Source organism: Gymnogyps californianus, chromosome Z (assembly GCF_018139145.2).
Source record: "Gymnogyps californianus isolate 813 chromosome Z, ASM1813914v2, whole genome shotgun sequence".
Taxonomy (NCBI): domain Eukaryota; kingdom Metazoa; phylum Chordata; class Aves; order Accipitriformes; family Cathartidae; genus Gymnogyps; species Gymnogyps californianus.
In genome coordinates, this window is record NC_059500.1 from 2,294,685 (window position 1) to 2,313,044 (window position 18,360).

The window sequence follows — 18,360 nt, forward strand, 5'->3', positions numbered from 1 at the left end:
CCTTTCATGACTGGAAGGAGGTCAGGGGAGGGCTGGCTGATCTCCGCAGGGCGGTCTTCTTGCAGGAGTCAGTGCTGCCTGGGACATTAGGTTCGCTGCAGCTGCTCTGCACCTCTGAAGAATGGCTTCACAGCTCAGAGCTGTGATGAGGCCTTCAGTGATTAACGGCATTGGTTAATAAAGAGAGGTTGCTGCCCAAACAGTTTTACTATGGTTTCCTGTTTCTGTACGGTAACACAATGCAACACACGAGATATTCATACAAAGAGACTGAAATCTGTCTCAATTTACTGCATATTTGGCATGCCTCTCCTTATCCTTGGGGTTTTTTTGAGTTACGACACTGATTTTGAATGCAGCAGTGAGTAAAATTTAGCAGAGCTTTATTGTTTGTTCTGTAGCCTTCCCCTACTGGTTCATACACACAAGCTCCCTCCGCATTATACAGAGGAACCAAACGCTGGCAGCTTTTTGGGGGGGAATTACTTGGGAATAGTGTTTGCTCCACGTTTGCTTTAAACTGAGCATGCTTTCTCAGCACCACCTCTTGCAACTGGAAAGCAGTGCTTCCCGAAGTTCAGTACGGCCTTTTCTTCTTTCAGCTGACCATATGCGCTCACCTAAAAAGTTGTTACAAGCCATTGAAATTCTCCATTAAGACCCTGCATTGCATTAATTTGCTATAATTTTGTTAGAGGATTCCAGCTTTAAGAGGCACATTTTCAATGGGGAGTTAAAATTTGCCCCTTATCCCACTACTTCAGTGTCTTTTACCAGTTAGTTCAACACCCGGTGTCTTACCTTCGGCAAACAGCATGCACTCATGCTCGTATCAAAAACAAAGGATGCACCGAGGGCTGGGGCTGAGGTGTTGGTAAGAATATCTAGGGTAAGACATTTGAGGAGGAATCAGAAAAAAAAGTCAATCCAACTGTAGCAACCATCTGAATGAAACTGTCTTTTTAGTATATGCCATGGGCTGCTAACATTTGTCTAATATACTCCAGAAACAATATGGAAGATTTACTTAAAACTGTTTTGATATCAGTCTTAGAAATCCACAGTTAACATCTATTATCACTTGTAAAGTACCAATTACTAGCACTGCTAAAATCCCATTTTTACTCTCAGTACCACATTACTTGTAGCGGTTACATGTAAAACAGCACCAGGTATCCATCAGATTCTTTTAAAATATAAATTTAAATCTTAAGTAATCTTTCCCAAAACATACACCCACTGTCCAATGCAATTCACATCAATGCCTGATATTTCTACAGCAGCATTGATATCATCATTTAAAAGCTGTCAAACAATCAAAGAATGGCTGGAAAGGAAGAAACCAACTGGAAAAATTATATATTTTCTGCATTGTGATGAAGACCCACTAACAAAAAATATGTATTTATTACTTATTAAAAACCCCTAGTGATTACTTTGTTTTGCTTACTTCAGTTTCCTTAGGCTTAACACCTGATCTTGCAATTTCCCAGCACTTCAGAAATCTGGCATTTGTGGTGCTTTTGTATAGGAAACTGTCAACAGTTTATAAGTTAGCTCAGGCTTTAGAAGGGGGGCCTTCAGGGAGGTTGTTTATTTTCTATTTATTCTAATTGTCCCTCTTTGAGAACCTGGAAACCAAGATTTTTCACAGAAACAGGCTTTTTTTCCTAGCTATGCCAGAGACCTCTCCTATCCCAATCAATAAGGAGACAAGGCTGGTGGTCAAAACCAAAGCATTAATAAAGCCTGCAACTGTTATTGCAATATAGTAACTTAATTTACAAGTAAGCAAGCAACACTCCCCATAACTCATCTTTTTACCTTTCTGCCATTAGGAGATGCAACAGCATTATTTAGATGACCATTGCTTCCCGAGTAAACCTCCCTGATAGATATTTTGCTCTTTCTTTCTTCACAGGACTATAGATTGGCAAAAATGTTTGTTCTTTTAATAAAAGTTGTATTTTATACTCTCACTGTACTGTACACGTCTGCAAATTACCTTGCAAGAAAGGAGTAACTAAAGCTTCATTTCAAAGTCACTTTGAAAAGCCCGTAGTCAACCTATATCTTAAAAATTGTAATTTTACATAGCTAATTACCTTGCAAATTCCTATCTATCTGGCATGCGTCCTCCTTGTTCAGCAAAGAAGCTGAAAGAAATACTCTGCAATGCCAGCTGTCAGCTGCTGCTGTCCTTTGACCCCTACCACTTGATAAAGAATCAGTGGTTGATGATCTTACCTTGATCACTGACAAGTAAAGATGGTTGACACTGCTGGACTCTGAGGCGATGTTTGATCATTACAGCCTTCGAGGAGGCTGAGTTCATGATCCATCAGACGTGATGTTCTGAAGGAACTCTTACTTTGCACTGAGATCCTTCACCTCTTACCCAGGCCTATTCTTCATACTGTTTAACTCCTAAAAAAGAGAGAGAGTGGGCTGAAATGTAGTTATAACTTAAATGACCATCAACTCCACATTCATGTCAAGTTGAATTTATTTTTCCCATGGGTGAGCCAAAATCAGGAACTGCATAAATACTAGAAAGACCAAAGAAAACAGGGGGGGAAATGGATTCTGAAGAGTACACCGCTTGTACATCTGAACTGCTAAAAGTAATGGGTACTCAAAATGCTATGGACAGAAAGTCCATTTCTATCTGCCATTGACTAAAAGATCATGTTTCATTTTACTTGACACCTGCCTGCTCCTGAAGATCTCTGTATTTGCGTTTCTAGTTCTTATTACAACCCATTATATGCCGAAATAAAATGATTTACTATAAAAGTTCAAAAGGTACAAGCTGTTGCAGACCATCTGCTTAGCAGCTCAGTTCAGCACGAATGCGTCATGAAAGCAATACGCTCTTTGCAAGGAGTCTTACTTTAATGGGGCATCCGTTTAAGGGTTTTATAAAGGTATAGAAAAGCTACCCATAGCATTAGCACCCAGTGGTAGGGATCACACAAGGCCTTTGAGAATGACCAGGTCCTTCACATGAATTGAACTTGGGTAGAGCCAAAGTCAAAGCATAGGAGAAGGACTCCTGATTTCACCCGAGAGCTAGCATGGAAAGAGGACGTGTGCTCCTTGGTTGCATTCAAAGCTGAAGAGAAATTTATAAAAAATACATTGGACACTAGGAAAGTTATGAATGCCGTAATTAAAGAAAAAACACAACTCTGATAACGAGAACAGTTTAAAACCCAAGTATGGTTTGATTTGTCTTTATAAGCTGTAGGAGAAAAGGCAGCTTGTAAAAAAGGGTGGAAAAAGTAGAATAAGAATAATGTATGCAAATGCATGTGCTCAATTACACATAGTAGTTAAGGCCAGGTAAGTCTATATCATTTCCTCCCACAAACAAAACAGCTATGACACTAGAGGCAAGGAACTCTGTTTTTGACTAGCTGATGTAAGAAAAAGCACTGAATAAAATGGGAGGGAATAAAAAATAAGACATTCTGTCGAAACAAGGATTTTGTGTTTTTGATGTCAGCCTCTTTTTAAAGTAGGATTGCTCCTGCTCAGGAAAAGACAATCACATCACAGAAAGTCTTTGACATTTGTCTACACTTCTAATGCCATAATCTGCGGTACAATATGCATAATTACGCATACCACACAAGCACATTATATTAGATATGACTACATAACAACTTAAACAGTTCTATTAGCCTGTCCCATCTCATCCTGCAGTGAGGTTAACAACTTTTATTTGTGATCCCACCCATTTCCACACCAACAGACCAATGTCGGGCACTCGGGCTTGTGATGCCACTACCATGTCAAGCAAGAGGATGAGGTCCAGCACAAGAAGAGAGAGTTTTTATTCCGACAAGACCACCTTTGATAACAGCAGAGTTGTCAGAAAAAGGCTAGCAAGTAAATTAGCTTTTTCAACATGCTCTGGAATACCAGGAGTTTCCTTTCCCTGCTGAAATCATGCCCGCCATGTCTGCAAAGCTCCACATTTTAATAAGAAGGAAACTCATACCTTCTATCAGAAATCCCTCCAATGCAGAAATTCCCAGCAAAGAACAAAGACAATTCTGTGTCCTTGGAAACAAGATATTGCTTTGGGTGCAAGTAACTGACATGGGATGTGGGATTGGCAAAATCTAAGAGACTGAAATAATTAGGTTTTTTATTAAAATATGTTTCTTTGATGCTCAGCTGTATAAAGAATGGTGTGAATGTTTATATACTATAATTGCCTCTTCCTCCTTCTCTCACATGTACATCCACGAGGTGCACAGACCTGTTTGTTTTAAATATCTTGGCGTAACCACACTGTGGAGGTTGAACTTCAAGGTCTTATGAATCGGCCACTTGCTTCTTTCAGTGGGACTTGGCTCAAAACCCTCGCAATCAGTTCAGAACTAAACACTCCCATGACTGAATTGGGAAAAGTCTTATTCCCTCCCTCCAACACATTTAAACTACAACTGGCCTTAAGAACTTGCAGCCAGACACGGATACAGAGATGGATATTGTTATTATTCCCCCTCTGTCAAGCTATACCTCAAGCAAGAATTCTGTATTTGGGCTCCCTTCTTGTTTTCAAGCAAGTATTATAAATGAACAAAACATTTAGAAGCAATTTAACTTTTATTTGCTTGCTTTTCACTTCTTTCCTTCTTTTGCCCATATTAATTTAAAATATTTCCTGTATTTCTACACTTCTGCCTGATTGTCTTTTTTGTTTTCTCTTGCTTCTCCACCTTTTCTCTAACACTTTCCATCATCCAGTTCCCTTCCAATTTTTTTTCTGCCTATTAGCTTTTTTCCTCTCTCTCACTCCATTTCCCAAGACAACAGCTCTACGCTCTTGGTTCTTCTAATGTTTATTTTACCCTCTCAATACTTTACTCTCTTTTCCCAGTTTTCTCCTCCTCTCCTATAGGATACTGTATAAGAAATATGTATTTTTAATGCCATATGGCAGAGAACATCCTTCGAGAGGCAAAGATAATGTAAGATTATATGCAAATAGGAAAGTTGGGACAGAGACAAAATTAAAGTAACTCAGTATGTGGGTGAATCAGAGAGATTTTAAGGTTTAATTCTTTTTCATTGGGCTTTGAAACCTTTTTTCTTTTTTGTGAGTTTCTGCCCCTTTCACTTGTCTATTGATTTTAAATATCTTTCCTACCTTTTTTCACAGGAGTTCTTGTCTTTTGACCATTTTCCTGGACTCCAAACATACCAGCAAAGAAATCTCAGCCCTCTGTTTGCAAAACCCCAACTCAAAATGGAAGAAAGAAAAACTGTCTTTAAAAAAAAACCAAACTTAAAATATTACGGAGTGGGTGAGCTCTTGTGGAGGGAAGTGGAGCTTACAGTTAGCAATAGTGTGGGTAAAATAATCAGGAACTAAATACTAACTTTTTTCATAAGTGTATTTTAAATGTGGGGTTTTTTTCTGCTTTATCCTTAGGGAAATTAAGAATGGCAGAAAAGAAAAAATTGGCTGCCCTGAGGAAATAATGGATAATCTCAGATAACAATTGGGGTTTTATGCATACCCAACCTAAATTAATCTTCTAATTTTTATGGTTTACCAAACATTAAAGACAATATTGAACAATTTTTAATGGACAAACAACAGATGTGTAAATGGACAAAACTACAGGTATTAAATTTTTCTCTAAGAGAGAAGTCAGATCTTTATGACTGCAGGAGATCGCAGGAAATTTGTTTTATGTAAAATATAGTAACTACCTCATCAGATCATTCTAGAATCTGAAAGTTCAGAGAAACAGAAATTCCAGAACCTCTGACACCACTACTTGAACTATCCCTTAGAGTCCTACTAGTAAAACTAGTGGCAAATCCACACCAGCATGTTTTTCTCAAATGGATAATTGAAGCGTTTTCTGTGATGCTTCTTTGTTGTAATTACTGAGCTTATGAACAAAATTTCATGAGCAGATTTTCATCAATTAAATTGTTACTTTAAGCAACAAAAATCAGAACATTCATACTTAGGACTAACATTCTGTCTCTAACTCACCTAATTATAGGCAGGCATTTCAGTAAGTGTGGCGTATAAAATCACCCATTTTAATATTTCAGTACAACAAGCCAGTTTTTAATTGGTGACTGAAACTTTAAGGTGGCCTCTGGATGAGACTTATAGCACAGGTTTTTGTACCTGATTTTTTTTTTTAAATTTTGCTGCACACAAGTAGAAAGTTGCCCAAACATGAAAGGCAGTCAAAGATAGTGCATAATTATGTATAAGACATTAGGGAAACAACAGTAATCCAAATTTCAAATGTTATTTTGGAATTATTTTACATCTGAAACGAATAAAGGAAGTTAAGAATGGTCTTCTGAGAGCTGGCATTAACTTAATACAAGGACAATGGCCCACAATTTGTGATGCGCATGGGTTCAATTTTTATCTTTTAGGTACTTAAAGTACCTTAAGCACCTGTCTTATAAAAAGCTATTGATAAGCCACTCATTCAAGGCATATAGGATACTTACGCATGTATAGTGAGGTATGTAAATGGTAGCAGGATAAAGGAAGCATAATCTGATTTACCTTGCAATCCTGACTCTGTTGCCTTCAGTAGAGTTAACTCCTGACGAACAAATGGGAGTAGTGGAAAATCAATCCTTATATGGCCTTTTACAGTAAATAAAAACCCGGTGACAAACCCAGCCCTGCTAAAGGGGGGCAAGATTGTATTATAGTGACCAACTCACCTTTTCAGCATAACGGCTGCTGCTTTTTTTCATCGGTTTTCCTTTCCAGTTTTGTGTCTGGAGGGAGTGAAACTGCGTCGGCTAATTTTAAAATTGTCCTGTCAGTCCCAGTTGGTGGGATTATCCTGTGAGATTTCCTTATTTAAGAAAAAGAGAATGAACTGAAAGAGTGAAAACAGGAACTTCAGAAATTAAAAAATTAAAACCTCACGTCCTGAAAGTATATTTCATATTTCATAAATAATAGCTTGGGTGCTTCCAAAAAAGCCTTCGTGTATGTATAGCATGTGACGGGCAGGTTCTTATATTTTCCAAGTAAAAGGATTATACAAATAATTTAGCTCAAAAATTATTTTGCAAAAGCTGCAAAGATTAAAGATCATTTCACCTACACAGCTGCCATCTCATTTAAATTTGCATCCAATCTACAGTAATTATGAACACACACATGCACGCACACATACACTGTAGCTATCTACTATACTAGATTGAAAAAAGATCCCTTATAAATGAAATCTTTACACGCTTCTATGAGAAGCTACAAAACAGAATAAAAGGATCCATCAGGGTGCATTGTTTCGGCTTTCAGAGTGGGTACTAAATACTGACAAATACTTTTCTTCCTAAGAGGAAGAAATAAGTGAAATTAATTCAGTTTTGAACATTTATTGCAGAAAAGATGACAGATTTCTGTACGTAGACATCAGCCCACTTTTGCTATGCATAGGGTGACCTTCAATTGAACTGCGGAAAGTAAATGGCAGGAAAGTTTCCTGAAAAAGTTTACTGAGGATATAAGAGATTAATGAACGTATTTGTGTTGGACACTCTCCCCTGTATAGCATATTCAGAGTGATAGAATCACGTTATTTATTGTATTTTTCAGATCATTTGCAATGTTAATTTATATGAGTTTGATATCGCTTTTGTCTTTTAGTTGTGTGTTATTCTGAGAAATCCCTGGGGATGGAAAGGATTTATGTGCTTTGTGTACACATTCTGCAGACTAAGCACTCTGGCATAATTATTTTTGGCACTCACTAACTGATTAAAACATCCAATTTAACTCATGATCAGTAAGATTAAACCTTTTTAATATACCTCAAAAGTAAATTATCATTTGCTACTCAAACATCCCTTTCTGCACATGTCCCCAATAAAGCTGTTCTTTTTTTCGTTAATGTACCTTTTAACGAGGATTCCCTTTTATTTCTTCCTCTGGGCAAAACTGCCTCATCCTTTATAGAGAGGTAGGAACAAAGATGAGATGGAAGCTGACTGTGCTACTACATGGGTTTCTAATGTCATACCAATTATAAGTCACTCTTTTTTTGTGTGTGTGTTCTGTACAGACTCAGCTGTTAAAGAAAACACATCCCTGCTTTGTGTTTACTTGATGTACAGATAAATGTCAGCAGTTAGGAGGAAATAATATTTGAAAAAAATCATTTGCATGACTCAGAATAAAACTGTGCAGGCTCTTATTTCATTTGGCAATAGCTGTTTTTTTTTAGGATATGTTGCATTTTAATTTTGCGGCAAGGCCCATTTAACAGCGTGTTCAAACCATGCTTCAGCATTAGAACTTGGAGGGAAGAAAAACGGTGGCTCCTAAAGCATGAATACCCCTCTGCAGCCCTGCATTAGAAAGGAAATATGGTTTGCAGAGCCTAAAACAGGATGGGCACCCGGACAGGTATCACTGAAAATAAAAAATACGCGAGGCTCCTTGACCACCACAGCTGATGTGCTCTCCTGAGCTAGGACCAGCACGGAAGTCTAGGACAGTCACAGGACAGAGGTCATAAACTTAGCAGAAAATGGTGGCTGTGTAGGTTTCGCAGCCTGTTAGCCACCTGGATGTTGTCCAATTAGCTCAGAGCGATGTATCTGTGAGTGAAGAAGCCTTGTTTTAGAAAAATCTGGTCAACCTAGCTTTATTTCTTATGGGATGCCACTTACGTGATGCCACCAATCGAAGCTGTTATCGCCAATACAGCTCTCTGAAAGAGTTGCATCTAACCCGCAGTAAAGATACTTTTGTGATCAATGCTCTTAATATTTCAAAACTGAGGCTGTTAATGTTGGGCAACAATTCAGAAAACGTTCAATGTGGAATAAGCCAACATAAAATTAAGCACCGACTTTTAAGCTAGCTGCTGTATCTGTTTCCCTTATTTGTCTTTCCACACAGAAAAGGGTTGTCATAGAAGCAAGCTACCATCAGGGTTTAGAAACTCTGAAAAATAACTCTTTGTGTCTGATAAAACGAAACAAACCCGACGGAAACAGCTTCTAAGAAGGCAGCTCCAGGCAGCTCTCCATGCCAAGTCAAGTTCATTAGGGGGCTGCACCCTCAGCGGTGATGCAATACTCCATTACCCTCCGCTTTAGCTGATTTATTTTAAGCAAGGGAAGAAAAGTCAAGATTGGACACAGAAGGAGACAATTCCTTTTGGCCTGTTGTGGCTGAGTTTACATGTAGAGGTGCCTTCTGGTCTAGTTGCTGAAGGGGAAACAAGTACAAATGTCTCGGCCTTGGCTGTTAGGGTCTGATTATAAGCACTGTGCTAGAGAATTCATGGATTATTCATGTGTAATTACAGATAGCTATTGTGCTCTTTTAAATCATCCCTATGGCCCATTATGGCCCATAACAACTGAAATAGCAATTGTCATAGTAAGGTTTGGGCTCTGTCATAGAGTGTAGGCTCTAATCAATAATGATGAATGGTAAAATTTAGCATCAAGCAGGAGAAAGTCTAGTTGCCTCCCGCCATAAATCTGTACAAATACCAAGCCGTGCAGCTGCTGGATCTGGAAATTTAAAAGGCAACACTCTCCCTCCACCTCCTACACACGCACCTCTATAAAAGTTGAAAAAGGAGAAATGTGCAATATGTCAATTCTAATAATCCACATGCTGTTAAGACACTTTTCTATTTATTCAAAGCGGGGTGAACCCTAGGTTGTTTTCAAGGTCAATTCCAGGTGAAAGGGGGGTCATCTGGAGGCCACCTCGGCTCCCATGCAGGTCAATAACGCCTCCTCGCTGCCCCAGAAGACAAGCTGCTCACACCCAATCAATCCACCAACGCTGCCGCTGCACCCAGTGTAATGAACAGTGAATAAATGTAGCCTATCATCACAAAACATGCTTTTTAAGTACCTTCCCTTTTCATGTAAAACCTCTCGCTGTCAAATTCTACATTCACTCATCCAGCAGTGAGTAGCAAAAGTGAGAAATCAGGCTCTCATTGGGGTTGGTAAAAGGTCATTGCTGACAGACACGGAGGTTAAACTGCCGAGTTAAAATACTGTTCATTACCCACTGCAGCTTTTTGCTAACTACACTTCTTTGTGTTACAGTCAAGCAGTACATCAATATGCCCCTCCTCCTAATTCATTAGCAATTGTTGAATTGTACAGAAGGGGGAAAAAGAAGGATTGATCTTTTATATGGTGTTTTTTTTTTTTCTTTTCCGTGTCAGATACTTTTACATCTTTATCCACTCGGTATTAAATACTCTGCTCGGAGACTATGCTGTCTGCTTGCAATGAACAGTCATCATTATGGGTACAGTTCCTGAAGGCAGAGACAGCCAGTTCATCTGAAACCCCAAAGGTTTGGGGCTGCTGAAGCAATGGTTTCTTTTCTCTTACCGTTTTTATTAATTGCCCTTTGCATAGTGACATCTGTATATCAATAAACTTGAAATTTTGCACTGCAACTGTGTCACATTGAAACATGTTTGAAGTACAAATCAAGGGAAAAAATGCTCCTCCTGCAGATGAAGTAAAAATGGTTAAAAACAGACGTAACATGCTAAATTGATATCTAGCTTAGATAAAATGACTATGACCTGTTCATGCTGACTGGGTTAGATCTTTATCAAACACCATCCTCAGTGTAGATCTCAAGACACTCCCTAATCTAATATTTTATTAAGAAATGTTTAATGTCTGCATTTTTTCCACGATTAAAGAATTTTGATGTATCCAAAAGAGCCATTTAGAGCAGCAAGGAATCATTGGAGTTCAAATGGAAACAGCAGTGAAGGTTTCATTTGTACCAAAGGCAGTGATTCAGTGGGAATTCTTAACAGTTGAGACCAATTTCCCAAAATGAAATTCCATTCTTTGATTAATTAATAAGTAGATGGGATTCCCTTTATTGAAATGCAAAGCTTTTGTATTTAAAGATAGCCATCTTAAAAAAATAATCTCACAGAGCAATAGAAAAATTAACTCTAATCATGAATAAAATAAAGGTTTATTTACATGCACGCTACAACAATAATTTGACTCAACAAATTACCATTATCTATTTAAATCTTTAAAAAATGCATTCAGAGATTTCTTCAGGAAAATATATCTTTTTTTTCCTCCTGTATGCTTTCTCTCTCAGTGGGACTGAAAATAAAATGTTATGACTTAAATCACAAGAGGCTAACATCATTTTTAGCAACAAGGGCTGCATAATTTCAAGACTATGAGTGAGTGGCTGACTTTAACTAAAATGTTTCAGTTCTGTGCGTATATAGGTACATAAATAATTCAGAATTAATCCCTGCAGAGGGGACAATGGGAATCGTAAATTATCCATGTGCCGTCCTCAACATTAGAGGCAATGAACCTATAGTAACAAACTATGAGTGTTACTCATTACATACATTTCACAGACACCTTAACCTTTTGAATATTAATTTCCCTCTGCAGCTTGTAGCTAGGCGGCATAATTTTTTTTCCTTTCCTTTCCTGCTTCTTTCTGTGCCTTCATTCTTTCTCTCTCTCTCTTTTTAACCTTTCCTGAACAACATATCAGTTAAGCTATTGAGTGGGTTGTGAATACTGAAGGAATATTGATTCTTTTTCTAACTAAATAGTTACCGGAAAGCATTTTTTTAAAAGCTAGATTGTTGTTTCAGTAATATTACATGCAGCACTTTATGTACTCAGAGATTAGGTATGTGTAAAATACTGGCTTAGCTATTTGATGCAGTCTGATGCATGTAAATCCATGGTTCATGGCTACCTCTAAACACCAGGAATGCTTTGGAACCCTTACCGTTTTCTGATGCCAATAAATGTCACAATCATTTTATGATATCTAAGCTTCCCAAGTTTTCCATTAGAAAGGTGAAAAGCGTATATTCATCAGAATCCAAGACAGATCACAGTAATATAATTTTTACCCAACATTTTTCCTCTGATCACCACGTGACAGGGTGTTTTGGTTTTGTTTTGGTCGGTTGGTTTTTTAAAAATCTAAATATGGCACATAAGAATTTTTTTCTAAAAACTATATTCAAAGGGAGACATTGAGTAACTCATCACAAAATAACGCACCTCTGTCAGAGTCATGAAAACATAAGAAATGTATTTTCTTTGGAAGCATTTTTCCAGAGAAGAGGATTTCAGGAACAACACTGAAACCATACTTGGAAGCTTCAATACTAAAACCATACTTGGAAGCTTTTAAACACACAAGAGGAGTCAATGGGAGGTTATGGGCAGTATGCAGCAATTATGAAACAAATTATACAGACACTTGCACATTTCAGGTTTAGCTGAAATTGTACCCTGACTGTTCCGTAAACCCTTACTTCTGTTAGGAAACTCTACTGGGGCTTTTCATAAGAGGGTTTAGAGGATCGATATCCATTTGGAAAGCTCATGATGCTATTTCTGTTAAAAAGTGGAACAGAACAATACTGTCAGGATGCTAATCCCCTGATTTCAAGGGGACTTTATTCACATGAGCAAGGGTTGCAAGTTCAGGCTAAGGTCTGTTAGATGGTTACTATGCATTCTTCTACTTTCTGTGTATATTCATATACTTTTCTGCAAATATCTACTGCTGCTTTGACAGAAAAAGGAATGCTGGGCTAGGTAGATGTTTGGTCAGACCCAGTAAAGTGGGTAATAATACCAATTTTTCACCAGGTGCATCCAGAGAACTGATTTGCTGTGAGTTAAAGTTATTTCCATGACATAACAGTATGAAGAGAGCAGAAGTTCTGATGCTTTGTTCCATGTGATTTTTTAAGTTATTCTTATTGTTTTTTCTGTGCAAGCCCCTTCCCCCTCTCTTTGCTTCCCCAAATCTCTCTGACATAGTGGGACGGGTGTAGGGAAGGCATACTCATACCTTTCCTTAACACTATATGCGAAGGAATTGAGATGTGCTTAGCATCAGGTCTAGCTGCCTCTGATTTGTCCATCCTCAGGCTTAAGAAATCCCTTTACAGCAAGGCTGACTGGGGATATCCAGTGTTTTCATGTGTGTCTGAAGAATCACTTGGCCTCATGACCCCGGATTCACAGCAAGGCGTCCTCAGAGTTTGAGTGGTACACCTACACTGCTCATTATTTGATTTAATAATCCTACGCTTAGAACTATCCTACATTGTCATCAGCATTTCTTGTACAAGATTTTATGATTTCTACTTTCTATTTTGTAATCTTGAGATTGGGTTTCTTTTATGTATGGAAATTGCCCAGTTTTTCATCACTCTTATTTAGGTTGCAGCACTGTAGGATTGTATTTCCTGAAGTCTGTAGGATTATTCACTTTGAAATACGGAAGAACCCTTTTTTTTACCGGGCAAAGCTGCTTTCTCTGATTCCTCCAAGCTACACATGAAGTGGATTCTTCCTCTTCTTGTTTTTATCAACTTAATACTGCATTAAAATGCATGTATCATAACATCATACATGCATTAGAAAATGCCAGCACACAAGAGTATTTTTGTGCCTAGCAAGGAAGATATCTGTAAACTGATTTAGCTTTTTAAATCATTTGAGCATAAACAATTCAGATGCAAAGATTCTCTGTGATGGCAAAATATGAAATAAATTGGTGTCTTGTCACCATGTGAAATTCCATTGAAATACCCCAATTTATGCCATTTATTGGAAGACAAGCACTTATTTCTTTAACTGTCTTCAGAAAAAATATATCCTAGAATATTCTGAGTTAGAAATCATGCTAACCACAATACTAAGCACGTTTCCAGGCAGAAAATATGAGTATAAAGTGTTCACAAAAACACGATCACATGGTTGTGCTAAGAAGAAATGAAAAAAAAAGGCAAAATAAATATTCAAGTGTAGAATTTATGTTAAATGAACTTGCGATAATTGTGTGCTAAAAAAATAAATCATGTTAACCCACTTGACTGAGACTTACATGGTTTCTCTTCTTAGAGAAAGAACCCTCATAAACCACAGCCCAATTATTCAATTTCCCTTACTAATTATGGAAACTACTCATTTCTTGGCCTCAAGCACTAGATGATGTATCTCTGAAGGGCAACACAAGATTTATCATAATCTGTGGCTCTCTTTATTTAATGAGAATAAAAATAAATACTTCAGAAGTTCCAGTGTTACAGGTAACTTTGGATTCTAGGTTGAATTTGATTGATGAGTTCTCTTATACTGAATATTACAACTCAAAACATTTTCTGCTGTAAGATAGTTGCAAAGATTGGAGTATTCATTAAATGCAACAAAGCCTAAATACAGATAAAGAACAAATTTGTTACTACCTCTAACAAGGCTACAAACCACCCCCTACTGCCAGCCATGACCTGCTTTGATTATCACAACATGGAGATGTTATCTGCCATGATCCGTTTAAAGAAAGCATTTAAACACAATTCCATCTCATCTCAGGTCAGCATGTAAATGCATGGTTCCTCTGATTTCATGTGTATTCCAAGGCTGTCCTGAACTAGTGGGTAGAAGGTGCCTAAAAGGAGGTGGACAATATGTCAAGGAAGATCTAAAGATCTGAGCTGGCACACATAAGATAAGTTGGATTCTGCAGTAGGCTTCAGGCTGTTATTTTTCTTTTTGAAAAAAAGAAGAATCAGATACAAAATTTCCTCTCTAAAAGCAGAAAAAGGAGCTCTTGGAACAGGTTCTTCTATGTCCACCTCTTACTTTGAGCTAGGCATGAGAGGTGGGGTTCACCTGCCAACAGGTATTTCTACAGCGGGGATGTTTACGCTTGTGTCTCTACAATACTGGAGAAAATAATTTCTCTGGCACAACTGACTTCATCCCAAAGTACGTATCTAAAGTGCATTGGCTGGGTTACCTCCTAAAAGTACTTGTTGACTTCTTTTCTCTCCACTGCTGTAAAAGGAACCTGGACACAGCTGTCTACAGCTGTAGGCAGCTCAAGTTATCCCACACAAGCTGTCCCAGTCCAGCCCAAAATATTTACTTGTAGTAAAAGGTATTATTCCCTTTCAACATTGAATATGAAACAGGTAAAGAGATAGGAAATGGCTTAGTATACAATTGGCAAAAATCTTCTATTCTTTATGTAAAAGTAGTGACCAAGTACAAAGCAATGCTGCACTGACAGCCTGCAAATTTTTTTCATATTTTTTATCATACATTTGCAATCTCATTTAATAACACTTACCTCAGGTTGTTTTTCTGCGCTTTTTGTCGCTGTTGTTACTTTAATCAACTGTTCATTCTCCTCTCATAATTTTTTTTCCTAGATTTTATCCTCCTGTTTAGGGAATGGACAGGATTGTCTGGAGCTTATGTTCCACCCTTGGATACATTAATTACAACAGGGCAAGCAGCAAGTGTCTGGGCACTTAAACACTATTACCATAAACACAGCCCCCTTTTTTCTGAAGTGCTTCATGCTCTGCTCAGATATAAACATGGCTGTAGTGACTTTTTTTAAATAAACAGAACTGTGCTTATATTCCAGCTTCACCATACATTTTTCAAGGAAAATTCTTCTAATTATTATCCGTCTGTCTTAACATAGCTTTTGTGTGAAGAAGCTATTGGCAATATTCTGGCTAACATCTGGAGCAAGTCCGATCTGATCATTCACTTGACAGATGTTAGCCTGTATTACGCCCTGGTTTCTAGAAAGAGTTGGAAAAATCTGCCAAACAGCAAATCAGATGAATGATATGACCATTGCTAAGGGGAATGGTTTGGGAGTTCGTACCCCCTGTAAGGGCATCTCAGTACGAGAGTATTATCTGAGGAAAAGACTGGTGGAGAAGTTGTAAAAAGTTAATCTTGAAACTTGTGAGTCCAGGCAAATTGAAGTAAAGGAATAAAATCTGTAAAAGAAGAAGCAGTAGGTAATAAAGGTCATAAAACAGCTGTTGAAAAGGCATCAAAGAACAGCCACAGATACCCAGTGCTGAACACACATCTGGGAGATGGTTTAAATGAAAGCAAGCATATGTAACCTAAAAAGTAAAAAATGTAAGGACTGACAACAGGAATAATCATTATAGAGAATATCACGATCAATTGCTGATGGACTTAATAGATCAGAGAATCAAATACAGTATGTTGAAACAAAATTATATGACTCCCCTGCTTCTTGTCTGAGTCTGCTTGAGCATAATCAATTTCCTTTCCAAAACCAAACAATAATGAGGAGAAACAACCTAGTGCTTCCTTATTAAAACAAAACCAAGTCCAAACACAAACCAAAAAATTTGACAAACACTGTTGGCAGTTGCTCAGTGCAAGTTTGTCATTGTTGGTTTTGTAACAGCTTGAACACTGTACAGATCACTTCATAACAGAGAAGGTATGGGAAGTGTTAAGCATTTGTAGTGATCATCCTTAGTCGTGCTTAGAGTATAATGCCGTGACACGACAGTGCTTTTGTTATAAGGACACGTCCTGGATTTTAAACATGACATCGTTTAGTATTCTCTGTTTCATAAACCACTTTTGCTTATTTACCACCTGATGAACACTATACAAAAGCATTTTTGTAATGCTTTTCAGATAGTAATAAAGCAAGTTTCTGTGTAGAAAAATTGTATTCTATGTCAGCAAAACACATATCCATATTTTTAACCTTTGGTAATAGAAATCAAAGACCACAGCCACACTCACTGTGTTGTTATTGATACATTGAATGTGCATTAGCTCAACCGTAAGTGCTTCACGACCTATCCGCACATGCAAAAGGGAAACAAACAAAACCCCCCAAATCCCTTCTACAATACTGTTGGAAGAGAGAAAAACAAGGAATGTTGGAAAACATAAATTAAAATTCAACCTTGAACAGTAATGTGTGTCATACTAAGATTAAACATTCATTTTGTACTGGATATACATGAAGTTAGCATCGAAAATGCATGCAGCCATTTCCAAACTAAACCAGCCTGCTCAGCCTTCTGAATTTTCCAGTCTTCTGAAGTAACAACTGGCCCATGGCTACTGGGGCCAGGCACTGAATCTACAGGTTTAGGAGACTGTCTCTTAGGATAATGAAAATCTCTAGCTAAGTATACAAGTAATCCAAAAAGGCAGTTTAATTTTGCTAGAAACTGAAATTAAAACCTGCAACATTGAGGAAAACTATACCTCATTATTTCTCAGCAGCAAAAAGATAAAAAGATTTTTGAATAGATTCTAACACTCTGCAAATTAAAGCATAAATTTTTTTTTTTTTTTTTTTTTTTTCTAGAGGAACAAGGAACAAAACAAACCCCACTGAAAGATATTCAGAGCCTCATTAAAAAAGGTGAGTCAAGTAACTGAATAGAACAAACATATCATCAACAGAAAATCTGGCTAATTTGGCTGATAGATTTTCACAAAACATAAGTATGTAAGTACATATCTATTAATTTATGAACACATTAATGTACACCAAATAATACATTAAACTGGAGATACGTGTGAGATAAAGTAAAGATTAACAACAATATGATGTGAGAAAAGTAAAGAAACGTGCTATTCAGGAGTGTGGAGCAAAAGTTTAATTTCTGCAATTTGCTGGATTTTCAATGACTGAAAAGAGAAGTAGCTTGACATCTGGTTTCAGAAACTGCAAGAGCAAAGGCAAACTCAGGACCCAACATTATCTCCAAAAAAGAAGAAAAAAAAGTGTATCTTCTGAAGCATATCAAAATTATAACAGGTAATGCATGATGTTTTTTATGCAGTGAGCTAATTAACAAACAAAAAAAAGCAGCAATTTACACAGAAGCCCTGTCAAACACTACAGGGGAAGCACAGATGGGGCACCATCAAGTGGCATAAATGCTCTAGTACTCATTTATAAAATCTACATCATTCTTCTGAACATCTGAAGGCCTGCAAGAAACCACATTTAAATATAATGATGGAAATTCCGCCACATATTAAAAATTGCAAAAATACATGTGTGTGTATATACAGATGATGATGAGGCAAGGAGTGGTGTTTAGGTCACGGCTGCTTCATAATCTATGAAGTTTAGGGGAAAAAAAACCACGGTACTGAGACAAAAAGATATCTTGTGGACAAACACTAAATATTAGGTCCTTCTAGCCTCAGCTGAATGCAGCTCGGCACAGACTACTTTTTCAATAAGTCTGTCAGGCTTCCAAAGTTTTGGTCACTTGGCACTTTTAGGCTTGTTTCATCTATCTAGCCTCTTTTGTTTTTTCAAAGTCCCCTAGCTTATTTTAACTTAATTTCCATGGAAAGTCATCCCTGGATTGTATTTATTTTTGGATCCTTGGTTTTGTTCAAAGAAAAACTTCCTCTCGTTTATGCTCACAGTTCACTGCATCATCATAGGTTTTGAAAAAGAGTTTTAGATTGTGAAGTGTAACATCTTTTTAATTTAAT